The sequence below is a fragment of the Emydura macquarii genome, unplaced genomic scaffold, assembly GCF_026122565.2.
Source record: "Emydura macquarii macquarii isolate MOO-44397 ecotype Brisbane River unplaced genomic scaffold, CSIRO-AGI_Emac_v2 contig_3603, whole genome shotgun sequence".
NCBI classification, from domain to species: domain Eukaryota; kingdom Metazoa; phylum Chordata; order Testudines; family Chelidae; genus Emydura; species Emydura macquarii.
In genome coordinates, this window is record NW_027133740.1 from 11,824,516 (window position 1) to 11,838,547 (window position 14,032).

The window sequence follows — 14,032 nt, forward strand, 5'->3', positions numbered from 1 at the left end:
TGAGAGACATAGGTTAAAAGGGGACAGTAGCTATGTCCAGCACCTTATCCAAACCTGAAAACTTGCAGTACAGAATACATTCTCCATTTACCTTTTACTCTTGATCTTAGGCATGTTGTGAGTCTTTATGGCAGCACACTCATCCACTGTTCTCTATCATATGCACCATTCTGCAGTCTCAGTGCCTCCAACCCAATACAATGGTTGTAGAGGATTTTTTAAACTAAGGGTTGGGGGAAAGCCAACAGGTGCAAAGGAGACCACTGTTCAGGTGGAGACATACCTTACGGATGAATTTATTAAAGGGAGAACTCTATAGCCTGTTCACGAAAATAGGAAAGAAGTTCGTATAGTACAGTGAAGAACAATCAATAATAAAAGAGTCCCATTTAAATATAAAGCATGAAGGCAAGAAACTGAATATTGACAAAACATACAAGTGCTTATATCCCGTGTTAAAACTCTAAATATTAATATGGATGAACTACAGTGCCTGGCATTAAATGAGGCTACTGATATAGTAGGCGCTGTGGAAACTTGGTGGAATGAGGATAATCAATAGAATATGGTAAATACCAGAGTATAAAATGTATAGGAATGACAGAGTTGGTCAACTAGGGGGATAATGACACTGTATGTGAAAGAAAGCCTAGAGTCAAATAAAGTAAAAATCTTAAAATGAATCAAACTGTACCATAGAGTATCTGTGGATAGCAATTCCATGCTTGAACAATAAGAGTATAGCAGTAGGAATATACCACCAACCCCCTGATCAAAATGGCAATCGTGAAATGCTCAGGGAGATCACAGGGTACAAAAGCAGAAAATGAAATTACAATTGGGGATTTCAACTATCCTCATATTGACTGGGAACATGTCACCTCAGGAAGGGATGCAGAGACAAAATTTTTAGACACCATAAAAATTATCAGACATGTTAGGGAACAGTCAACATGGCTTTTGTAAAGAGAAATCATGCCTTACCAATCTATTAGAATTCTTTGAGAGAATCAACAAGCATGTAGACAAGGATGATCTAGAAGATATAGTGTACCTGTATTTTCAGAAAGTCTTTGACAAGGTCCATCACCAAAGGCTCTTAAACAAACTAAAGCAGTCATGGGATAAGTGGGAAGGTCCTCTCAGTAACTGAATAAACGATAGGAAACAAAGTGTAGGACTAAATGGTCGGTTTTCACAATAGAGGGAGTTAAATAGCAGAGTTCTCCAAGGATCTGTATTAGGACCTGTGCTGTTCAATGTAATCATAAATGATCTGGAAAAGGGTGTGAACAATGAGATCATAAAATTTGCAGATGATACAAAATTACTCAAGATAGGTAAGTCCAAACCTGACCAAGAAGAGTTACAGAGGGATCTCACTAAACTAAATGACGGGGGGGTGACAAAATGGCAGACAAAATTCAATGCTGATTAGTGCAAAGTAACACACACTGGAAAAAATTATCCCAACTATACATACAAAATGATGGGGTCTAAATTAACTGTTATCACTCCAGATGATCTTGGAGTCATCTTGGATAGTTCTCTGAAAACATCCACTCAATGTGCAGTGGCAGTCAAAATTGCTATCAGAATATTAGGAACCATTAGGAAAGGAATTGATAATAAAACAGAAAATATTTCCCCCTCCTCCCCCCATTGTTCCATCCTTGTATTGCTTAGCTCCCCCTTCCTCCAGCCACATGTCAGGGACACCTCTCCCCCCACACACCTGGTGCAGCCCCACCCCCCTCCCTTCCCAAGACCCTAGAGTGCACTTCGGATTAACACCCAAAAAGGTTCGCTCACAAGTCCCAGCACATGGTGCTCTTGGAGACAAATCCCTAATGCAGGGTTGGCAGGGCTAATGGCTCCTTGGGTGGGAGTCCTTCCAGCTGGGATACTGGTTCCTCGGGGTGGAGGGGGGTCCTTCCAGGGAAGCCTGTTCACCTAGGAGCATGCTACTATATTTTCTGTTCTGTCACCTGAAAAGGGAACTGACCTATAGTGGAGGGGGGAAGGTCTGGAATCCACAGGGCTTCACTCATGTCCAAATGGGGTCCCCTTTGAAATATGGTTTCCGTTTTAAAGGAGTCAGTTAAAACCCATACACCTTTACACCGGATCACTTAACGGATTCCCCCAGGCCAGAGCTGCAGCCAGGTTTAACACCATAGCTCAATCATGGTCTTGTGGACCAGACTTCAGAGAGCTCTGTCCCTCACATCCCTCTGATGCCAGGGCCCCACCAAAAATTTTACAACTGGACAGCAGGAAATTCACCTCCCCCGAAGAGGAGCTCTCTACAAACTGCTGTCCTCACCCCCTCAATGTCTGGAAAGGGAGTGGGCATGCCTGAGATCCATGGTAATCCTTCACTGGCATAAAGTCTATTAAGGACCTTAGAAAGCAGTTCTAACTCTCATTGGGCCAGGGTGGCCCTGAGAATCAAGGAACCAGAGCCACCACCCTGGTGTCATCCCTCCTCCCTCTCTCCTGAGCCAGGTAAAGTTCAGGAGCTGAAGAGAATCAAGCCCTAAAACTCTGGAGGTTTGCCCATCACTGAGGTTAATAGTCTTACATGGTTCAATCAATAATACAAGGGAGAGGTGGGAAAGACACAAAGAGAAATAATAAGTGCTAAGTGGAAGAAACCGCAGTTAACTTACACAGCAGTACATTAATGGTAGTTAAGTGCTAAACCACATGGTTTCCTTTTGTGAGTATTTTAACTAAAGTGTTCAGTGTTTTATTGCCACTAAATCCCATGTTTGTTATAAGGATTTCAGATAGCCTTAAGTGGTGCTAATGGAGACACTGATGCCACATTCCTTGGTAAGAATCCGAGTTTATTTCATTCATTCCAATTACAGTTGGTGAAAAATGATTTGTTCACATCTAAATACACTTGTTTACCCTCTCCCTTCTTCCACTTCTCTCTCTTCCCAAATAGTGATCAGCTCTTTTTATTACCACCACTGCTCACCTATTCCATGGCCCTTCCTAGCTCTTTCTTTACTGTGCCTCCTAAATATCTTACACAAATTTCTCCTATGAGTGTTTTCAGGGAATAGGCCAACTTGATGAACTCCACAAAGTTCACCTTGCAGTGTTTCCTACAAATCTTCCTATCACAGAAATAGAAGACCGGGAGAAGGCGGTATTCTCCTAATCACATGGTTCTCAGCAATGTGGATGAAAGCTAGCATTTCCCAGTCCCCTCCCTGATACAGTACCCCTCTGTCCCCTACTCCCTCCTCGGAACACGGCTTCTACAGAAGCCAATCACATATATAGCTGCACAAAATCTCCCGCCCTCACAGATTTCCAGTATGGAGTCCAAGCCCTGGTCTACACTTACCTGGAAATTCGGCGGTAGTCGACAGGAGTTACACAAGCTATGCAGAGTAGCTTGCGTAATTCCCGTCACCTGCTGTACTTCCCTTCTGCGTGCCGTCTTCACTGCACTGCGCCGACTTGAAAGGGTGGTTTACCAGCATCAACTTCCTGATCGATTGAGCGGGTCTACACTGACTGCTCATTCAATCCAGAAAGATCGATCTGACGGCAACGACTTTGCTGCCATCAGTATAGACATACCCTAAGCTAATATTGCCTTGAGCAGAATTAATGTAACCACTCAGATATTCAGGCCTATCTACTGTCTCTGATATGAGGAAAATGAGTAGCTCTTCCTGTTCTCATCTCCAGGTGAAAGGCCCTTTGGAGGAACTGGGGAGAAGATGAAGGCAAGCATGCAGAGACAGCAGTCCCTGGGGAGATTTGTTTGAGTAGCAATCTGTCTTCTGACGGAAACGGAGGTGGTGACTGGGCCATACTTTCATTCTCTTCTTATGGTCTTCTCTCTCGTTTACATGCAATCACCCATATAAATAAACTGGTGTGTAAGAATGGGAACATCATAAAGTTGTGCAGTTTTGGCACAGGTGTATGGTCCATATTTTGTATGGTGGGGCAGTATCTCACAATAGCTCTTCTAGGTGAGATCTTTATTTTTATTTTTTGTGAGAAGTGCCATTTACACAAGGGTTGAATTTGGTCCTCAATACCTGAGATTTTGTTCTATACCTGGCTTAGGCATCTAGAGCATGCTAACGCAGGAGTTCATTTCCCATTGTACTGAAGCAATGTACAGTCTGCTTTCTTAAAGTGTTCATTCAATAATGTCTACATTTACAACTCCGGCTCCAGATGAAAGGTGGTGTGTAGTAAGGCACTGTGGCCTTCCTTGGAGCCTGGGCCCGAGGAACGGTTGCGATGCCCCTGCTGGGCAGAACAGGGCCCTACAGGCCAAACTGCCCAGCAACAGAAGGGCAGAGCCAAGGCAGGAAGAGGAACTATAAAAGGCCAGCCTAGCAGCTCAGTAGAGGGGAATCTGCTCCGGAGGCAGACGTGTCTTCCCGGAGGCTGCGGCCTAGGCCTGATCCAGACCCAGTGGCTGTTTGGAGCAACCACCCCACCGAGCGGAGCATCCAAAACTTGCCTGGGTTGCCGGCCCCTAGCTACTGGACAGGGCTGCCGAGCCCTAGTGATTGGGTGGGGCCAACAAGCCCTAGTAGCTGGAATGAGCCACCCGAGACCCCTGGGTGGGAAATACCCCCTGAGGCCGGCCTTGACCTGGAGGAGCTGCCTGACGTCAGGGAACCCTGGGAGATGACTGAAACCTGTGGACTGGAGGAACCCCTGTGACCTGGAGGAGCTGCCCTCCACTGAGGACGCAGAGAAGTTCCTGGCCCTACTGCCAGTCGACAGGGAGGGACTTGTGGGTCTTTCACTCGCCGTGAACCCCAGCGACCCAGAGGGAGACTAATGCTTGCAGTTACCCCGGGACAGGGTGGGAGGAAGTGGCCCAGGGACAGCCGACTAGTAAGTGGCTGAGTCAGGAGCTAAACCTCGTCAGCGTATTGTGGCTGGAGCCTCGCTGACTCAGTGGCTAACTGACTTGCCCCGGGCTGGGACGCTGTGGAGTTGGGTGGGCCTGCGTCCCCCTCCCCCCTTCCCTAGCCACCCTGGGAGTGCCTGAACACTCTCTGAGTTTGGGAGACAGAGGATCCCAAGCTCTATCTGCCCCGCCTGCCTGCAAGGCCAAGGGCTCCAGACTATTTTACTAGCCCCGCCTGTGGGAAGGCCAGGGGATATAGACTGCTCACTTGCCCCGCCCTTCCTGAGGGCCAACGACATCAGATTGCTCGCTAGCCTGCCTGTGGGAAGGCCAGGACTACAGACCCCGCATCAGCCCTGCCCTACAGGAGGTCCACAGACTGGGAAGGAAGCCCACCCCAGTGGGGGCTGTGGCTAAAGACTTGTAAACGGGCACTGTTTATTCCCCCAAAGAAAGGCACTGTGGCCTTCCTTGGAGCTCGGGCCTGAAGAAGGATCGTGACGCCCCAGCCGGACCATGCCACCAGCTTACATGGTGATAGAGCTTGACCATGAACAGGCCTTCCAGCATCACGCACAGTGGAGCTGAACATTCACATCTAGTCCATATGTGATATTTGAGCTGTTAACCTGCTGAAAACTGGAAGGAAGCAGAGGAAATAAAGAGACCAGCTTCCACACTAGCAGAAGCAACAGCTGCAATGGAATCTAGAGCAGAAACATTTGCTACCACATTGGGCTATGTTGTAGCCATTCTCTTTCTTGTAGCCCTTAATATGTAAAATGTGTTCTATGGTGCTGACTATTTACTTGTGTGATGGCTTGAGAAATCTGTCTATGTATAACTTATGAATTCTGATTTATTCTATGAACTCTGTCTATAATGCTCAGTATGTATTGAATCAGCCATTTGCTAACAGGAACCATATCATATAATCACACTCCCTGTCTTGAAGAAGCTATAGTGCAATCAAAGAAGTCATTAACAGAATGATTTTGCCCTAAGAGAACAATGAACACACTAAAGAAATTGGCCACGCTAAAAGAAACTGGTCATCCCAGCTTGTCTGAAGAGGGGAAGAGGGAGTGGAGGAAAGCTAACCCCTCAGGGAGGACTCAATAGTGGCACTGATTCAGGTGCAGGGGAAAGGTTCAGGGTTGAGTCAGAAAACAATTTGTCCTGATCAGTCTTCAGTTGGGATGGGTGGGCTTGTTTCCGGTGCTGGCCTAAAAATTAGGCCCAAGAGGACCTCTATCTTAAGATCGGGGGAGGCTTGAGGAGGTTTGTTGAAGGGTAAGTACACCCCATCACACCTTGGGATGGGGTGCGGGTGCACTGACCTCGCGGTCAAGTTCATCGGACCATCCTTGCCCTCAGGGTTGTGTGGCCTAGTGGTCAGAGTCTACGGGGCAGCCCTTGTCTGCTGGGCAGCATGGCCTAGCAACCAGAGTCAATATGGCTGTCCTTGCTCTCAGGGCTAGGTAACCTAATGACCAGAGTTAATATGGCTGTCACTGAAGGTGTTCAGAGGGTTCTGCCACTGAGTCAGCAGGGATCCAACCGAAACACACCAACTTCCCTCTCGACTATGACTGGTCACCTCCCAGGGTCACTTCTTACCATGTCTCTCAGAGCAGGAGTTTCAGTGGTGAGGGGAAAGAGAATCTAGCCAGGATTATTTATTCTACGGTTCTGGATCCCATCTATATGGAATTACTTGTGCTCTATTTGCAGAGTTGAAATTACTTCTAGTTACAGATGGGCCTGGATTAGTGCCCAAATATGAACTGCTCATACTTTGGGGACATTTTGATTCTGATCCATTCCTGGTTCATCTCTAGTTCCAGACAATACTTCACTAATTTTTCATGACAGGTGTAAAACTTTGCTAAGAATTTTGCTGAAGTTTAGCAGAACAAAATTTGGTGACATCCAAAGCCAATTCATAAATGCCCCTTTCCCCTAGATCAGAAGCTGTCAACTGTTGAGACGGAAACAAGAAGGAGAATTCAATTAAATAATTATCCTTGCTTTCCATGCAAATCTTTATTTTGGTAATTATTTGTAAATGTTTCAGCAATTTGCTAATGTTTTGGTTCCTTCTGTTCTCTTTGTAGGTGCTCTCAAGAATGCAGCCACACTAGCTCCCTGACATACACAGCCAGGAATGAGGGCAGCTAAGGAGCAGGGTGAATGGGGAAGGAGGAGACAGAAATATAGTGAGATAGAAACTTGAGCCTCCAGTTCAACCTACCAAAGCTTCTAGTTTATCTTTTTTTGGGGGCGGGGAGTGGGAAACAGAATAGAGGGTGTTTTGGGAGGTCAAACCAGGGAATCTTAAAAAAAAAATTTTTTACTGAAACTTAATTTAAGCAAATCATCCTTGATACCACACACATCTGAAGTAAAGGATCTTTATAAATATTTAGCACTTTGTGATGTTTTTTAATGTAGTCGTTTATTTGGGGGGAAAGGTACTTAAAATCCCAATTCTGCAAATGTGTACATGCTTAATTTTACACATATAGTCCCCTTAACTTCAATGTGGCTACATGCTTAAAGATAAGTATGCACAATGGTCTTTGCAAGAGTAGGGCCTAAAACTGGATCATAAGTTGTTCTGTTTGAAATTGTCACATAAAATCAAAATCCCAATGAAACTCACCTGTTTTGGGATTTCATTGCAGACTCAAAACACAGCCCTTGTGTCAATAGATTCACAAAACTTATCAGTGAGCATGGTTTCAGTGGCAGCATGAATCCAAATGAATCTTGGTGGTTTTGAAATAGTTTTGAGTTCGTTCAGAACCCAAAACAAGAGTCAGGTGTTGAAATCCAAATACAGTAGACATGAACTTCTGCAAAGAAGTGAATCACATACAACTCTAAAAATAAGGCCTTTCTTTGAAGCATTAAAACAACAGTACCTTAAAACAAAAAATCATCTGAATGCATGTTAACCTGCTGGTACAGTACTGTATGCCAAACACTGCAGAAATGTTTATTTAAAACTAATCTGTAGTTTATTTCCCATAATTACAGAAATTTACTACGAAATTGCTTCTGGCCTATCTTAAACAAAAAACAAAAAACCAACACAAAAACAGATTGCGACTTACCATTAAAGTAGCAATAAATTCCAAAGGCATGTCAGTGCTTGTGGGTTGTTAAGAGGTTTATATCTCTAGGGTGTATCAAGCCTGATTGCACAATAAGAAAAGTGACTAGAAAGTTAGATGAAGGTAAACAATTTTGCAAAAACAGATGTTTTGTCATTTTTATTAGCCTTTGTGGCAGCTTTCTGAAATAAATACAAAATAAAGCTGAATCACTAGCTGCCAAAAGCTTGTGCTGAAAAGTCTGCCAGTGTGCGGCAGATTGCAAATATTAAATACTTTGCTTTTCTGTGCTACAGCTGATTGATCTGATCATGAAAAGGAATTAATAATTAACAGTAATTATCTGACTGAACACTTTTTAATATGCTGAAATCAGTCAGATGTTGTTTATTAGTAGCACACAGCTCTCTGTCTTCAGATGCATTGTGTTCTGCATTTTTATACATTATTGGGGAGTGGCATAGTCTAACCTTATCATTTTGACTGGACACTTGATCTTGCATCTCGTGAATGCCACATTCTTTTTCCTCCATATGCCACTTTCAATTGGTTGTTCACCAGCCCTGAATGCCAGAGGTGACAAGAATGGGAAAAAAACACTTACTTCCTAATTAAAGCTTGGCAATTTGGCAATATCTGCTGTAATTTCTCTGCTTTAGTACTTCCCTTCATATTCAGTGCTAGACCAGCTATGACTTTTACTAAATAATAAAACCAAAAAGGAATGACAAATCTGATAAAATTTCAGTGTAATTTTGACCTTTTTACTTATATTATTTATTTATTTGTTAAAAATATATACTATGAAAGGTTACATGTTTTGATACAGAGCTCATGAAAATACTTCCTTATAAACATACCTTAGGGGATTGCTGCCAAATATCAAGCAGCATTGGTTGGTGTTTCCATGAAGAACGTCTCTCGCTCCCTCATTCTCCCAAATATTTAGGCTCCTCGTTCCAGTGCCTCTTCCCAGCCATTTCTTCTGTAGTTTGAAGAGAAAAGAGTTGCAATAAAAAATAAGTTTCTGAAGCCAGACTACTTCAGCTGTGGCATGCTTGCAACTCCCGGTGAAGTAAGGGGGAGCACCATTCACATGGTTTACTGTATAATCAAGCTCCAAAACTGTCTCCATAAAAGAACATAAGTTGTATCATATACTTCCAAATTTGCTATGTGAGCAGGAATCAATGGCTGTGGATGTAAGTCATAGGCACATGTTTCATATAAGAAGTAACAATTTTTAATGAAAAATCCGCAAAAGCACTTTCCTTTTCAGCTCCCAGCAACCCAGAGCACAGCAAATTACCCAAAACCATAACAACCAGCTCTCGTGTGAAATATCTCTGTTGTCTACAGCACATAGATAGCGTCAGCATCTGCAGAAGTAGGAAGACAGAAGATATGAATGTGGAAGATGAATAGCTCATGAGAATGCTGTCCTGAATCTCAAGAAAAATAATGACCCACAAAATGAAGTAAACCAGACGTGTGCGAGAAAACAAGTTCAGCTTATTTGGATGTGAGCATGTACGTTACAACACAAGATATCAGGTTGAATAGCACGGCACATATAGAATGGCAGCTCTGAAATGGTGACATGCTCCTTCATAAACATGTTGGAAATACAGGAACAGTTTATCATTTACAGTAGGCCCCTTTACACTGCCAGTGATATGTAAAGGCAACTTAGCATAAAGGAGAACAAGCCCCACACTATATGGTTGAATTCATATGTGAGTTTCTCTTGGAACAATGAAAGGACAGTAGGAGCTTTTGTCTAGGTGGCTGGCCTGTTAAGTTTTTGTCTGATTGATTGCCTAAGACTGCTGGAATTTGCAATATCAGCTGAATGTTAGGGTTCCTAGAATTTAGCATAGTTATCTTTTTTATTTTACTATTTAAATCAAAATAAATAAAATTCAAACAAAAAAATTCAGCAGCACATACAAATAAGCAGTGATCTTAACCATAAATTGATACATAACCAATTCAGAGATTAATCTGTTATGAAGAAAGTGCTTATGCATGCAGCAACATACTCCTGAACATCAAATGGCCCACGTTCCTATTTTTATAGGTTCCAATATATGCATAGTGCCTATGGTGGTATCCTCTGCATAGGATATCACTATGACACCCATACACTAAGTGATTCTTGTATCAACTTAATCTTCAATACTTCAGGTCTAGAGTCTCCCAAGGACAAAGGACCCATGTCTTGCATCGATATCTGCTGTGGTCTCATGTGCCCAGTGGTAAAGGTGCAAGTTAAAAGTGCCTCGAGCAGCTTTAATGGACTCCTTATTTTGCACCCTTATTATACTGCTTTAGAAGAATCATGCTAAGAGATTTAGTCTCAACCACACTTGGATGACCACATCTTTTTTCATAAGGTTGGAAAGTGAGGAAATCATGTGACACACAGTAGTGCCTCATATCTGTGAGCCATGAGGTAAAATGTTTTCAGATGTACCTTACTCTCTCTCTGAAATAACCAGATGAAGCTTGCACACATATAGTCAAATGCATGTTGTGTACTAGAAAGGATAACTGGGCTGCTGAAATTTAAACCCAATTGTAGGATGTCAGTTGTCCATTTTATGTAGAGATTCCCACAAAACAGAATTGGAGGATCTATTATTTAAATTTACCACTGAACCATGTACAATCTAAATCTCTCATGCATTTTCCCAGAGCCTTTTAACCAATTTTCTTTAACACTACTGTGTAGTGCAAGAAGTATTAGTCATACATTAATTTAATCCTTGTATTTGCAGTACGAACTTCAGCCACACAGTTCTCACTAAGGGATTTGGGGGGATCCCACTAAGGTCAATACTTTTTCAAAGTATCCTTTCAGATGTAAAAAGTAATAAAGAGCAACAACCACCATGCTGTTCTACTCCAAGGGATGAAGCATCAGCTATTGCACCTCCATTTCTTTCTCTTTCATACACTAACCAACATTTCCTCTTAAATAAAAAACATTTCCTTTTAAATAAAAAAAATGTTTAAATAAAAAATATTTTAAGGGAAAAAAAGGTATCATTGAAAAATAAATAAGTTCTTCTTACTTCTTTTTACATTGATTCCTTGTGCATAGAATACCCACAGTCAGAGCAATAATATCAAGTGAAGTTGAACCACTGGGTCTTCAGTGATCTTAAAAAGGCACAATTTCTCAGGGGATGGACAGCAAGTTTTGTTATGCCCCATCTCTGCTTAAGTGTTGTGTAAATTATATGATAAAAGCAGATGGCACTGCTCTTTCTAGACATGGTTGGAAAAATTGGACTTGCTTTATGTAGTCCCTGGAGAGTTTTCTTGGAGCACTCCTCTACAAGGAGAAACAATTATTTTACTTTTGGCTGCTATGTCTCATGCTGAGGGAATACACGTACAGTAATGATGAACTCTGTGAAGGATGAAATGAATGTTGCTACCATTTCAGTAAATTCAATGTGGAAGAATTTTGGTTATGATGAACTTGGCAAAACTTTGCTAGCTTTAATCACACAGTGACTTGTTTTTGCTTAAAAATGATGTTTTATACTGTCATCCAGCTGGAACGGATTGAGGCACAGAGTCACTTGTTAGTAAAACCATACATGACAGGACAACATGAATACGCTAGTTTTAAACCTGCCTTGGAGGATGTTGGCAATTTAGTTTATAACTTTTATTATTGAATTATATGAAAGATTCATTTACGTATACTGGATTTGAGGAAGACTGGCATGTGCCCGTTTTGACATTTCTACTGTCTTCTGTCAAACAGTATGTGGAAATATCATGCCATTAGAGCTGCATTTTGGGTCTCTCAAAGGTAAGAATTTAGGAGATCAGCATCCTCTGAAAGGGTCTCCCACCAAAGTCAACGACAGTCTTTCCAATGACTTTAATGAGAACTAGATCATGCCTAAAGTAAGGCTCTCTTGTTATACAATCACTCCTGAAAAAGGAAAGCAAGCTGGATGTCTTGTGGGGGTGGGGAAGTTGTGTGGAAAAGTCCAGGCAAATAGCATAATTTACTCAAGTGAAGGGTGAATCAGAAAAATACACAATACTACTTGCTTATCATGTACCATCCACAATTGGCTATGGGAAGAAAAAATATGAGTTTAAAGTGATGTCACCTATAATGGGTATAACATCATGCCTCTTTCTCCATCAGAGAGACAGCTGACATTGAATTTTACATATCTCAAATAAGAGTAAGGGTAAGATTATGGTTGGCTCTGTGAGGATGTGCAGAGCAGGTAGGTAGATGCCACAAGGAATATTTCTCTCCCCCATCCCTCCAGTGCAGAGGGCAAGTCACGTTTTGGCTGCGGAGCACTGACACTTTGCTAAGCTCATGGTCTTTGCCTACCCAAAGAGGTTGGGGAAGGAAAGTTCATAAATGGAACTAGCATAGAGTGAGGTAGGGAGTATGTGGTACCTTCTTCAAGACAGGCAAAGCTCCCACACAAGTGTGCTCTCCCCAGAGAGCATTCAGAGTTCCTTTAGTGGCTATTGTTTCTGCATAGCTTCTCTTCACCCCTCCTCCAAAGTAAACAGTGGCTATAAAAAAAAAAAGCCATAATCTGATCCTATAGCCCAAATTTTATTGCTGGTAAATCAGATTGCAAGGCCTCTGGTGCTGGAAAGTCTCCTGGGGGGTGGGGGGTTGGTGGCAGAAGATGATCACAACTTTTCAGCTGCTGTGGCCGTATGTGGATAATGCTGGCTAGGGATGGCGTGTGATATGGGGAAGCCTTAATTCAACACAACACTGTTGAATGGAGTCCCCAGCAGCTGCCCTCTCCTGAGAAACTTCTGAGGGTGAAAACACTGCTTGCGCTCCCCAGGAGCACAGCAGATATGGTGGGTTAAGGATTGTGCAAATTGCATCTCCTGGTGACAGCAGGGGTAGATAGGCACTTAATATAAATCTAAGAAGAAAGTCTTTGTGATTCTTGCGGTGCTGTAGCCAGGATATTAGAGACACAAGGTGGGTGAGGTAATCTTTTATAGGACCAACTTCTGTCGGTGAGAGTGAGAAGCTTTCGAGCTTTTGAGGTGCTGAAGAAGAGCTCCATGTAATTTTGAAAGCTTGTCATTCTCACCAACAGAAGTGGTTCCAATAAAAGATATTACCTCAGCCACCTTGTCTCTTTATGTTCCTTGTTAATTTAAAATACATGCCTGTTTAATGGTTATATGAACTGGTTTGAAATGTTGTCCCATGGAAACGTCTTCTGAATTCATTCAGTACCTTCCCTTCCAAGCAACTCATCCCTGAGTATTATTTTGGAAGTACATAGTCCACCAAACACATATTAGTATTTTATGTCTCTTTTAGGTACAGAATGTGTCAAACATTGCAATAAAACCCAGTGTATTTTCTACAGTTATAGAAAACTGTCATCTGTTTCAAATCCCCTTCCAACTTCATGCCACCTACATACAATGTCCCCTGAATCCCGTTAATCCTTAATTTTGAGTTATACTCAAATGACTCATTATCACTCACAATTTATACTTGCAGATAATTATGTCAAATATCTTCCCACAATTTCTTCAGCTGTGCAAGTGCAATCATCGAATCAGTTTTCATCAGTCATTTTGGCTGTGCACTATTTGTTTGTAATCGGCATCTCTGTGTACTGATGGCGTTCAAGAAGTTTTCCCTGTACAGGCACAGTGAATTCCATAAAAATTATTTTTGTAGTAGTTTGTCTATCTTCATGAGTCTGGGCCAGTATTATTATTATTATTACTTAATATAAAGGGCTATAAGAAAATGGAGCCCTTTGAATGAAAGGCAACTTATGAGACTCTGATGTACAATACTGATTTTTTTTGCCTAAGATTCTAGAAGAACAGCGACTGCATTCAGAAATCAGAGAAGGCCAGAACTATTTTGAGAGAAGTGGAACCAGAATGAAGTCAGTCAGAGGAAAGCCAGACTGGATACCTCTTAAAAAGAATGTGTCTTCATTGGGGTTGCCTATAGAGGAGA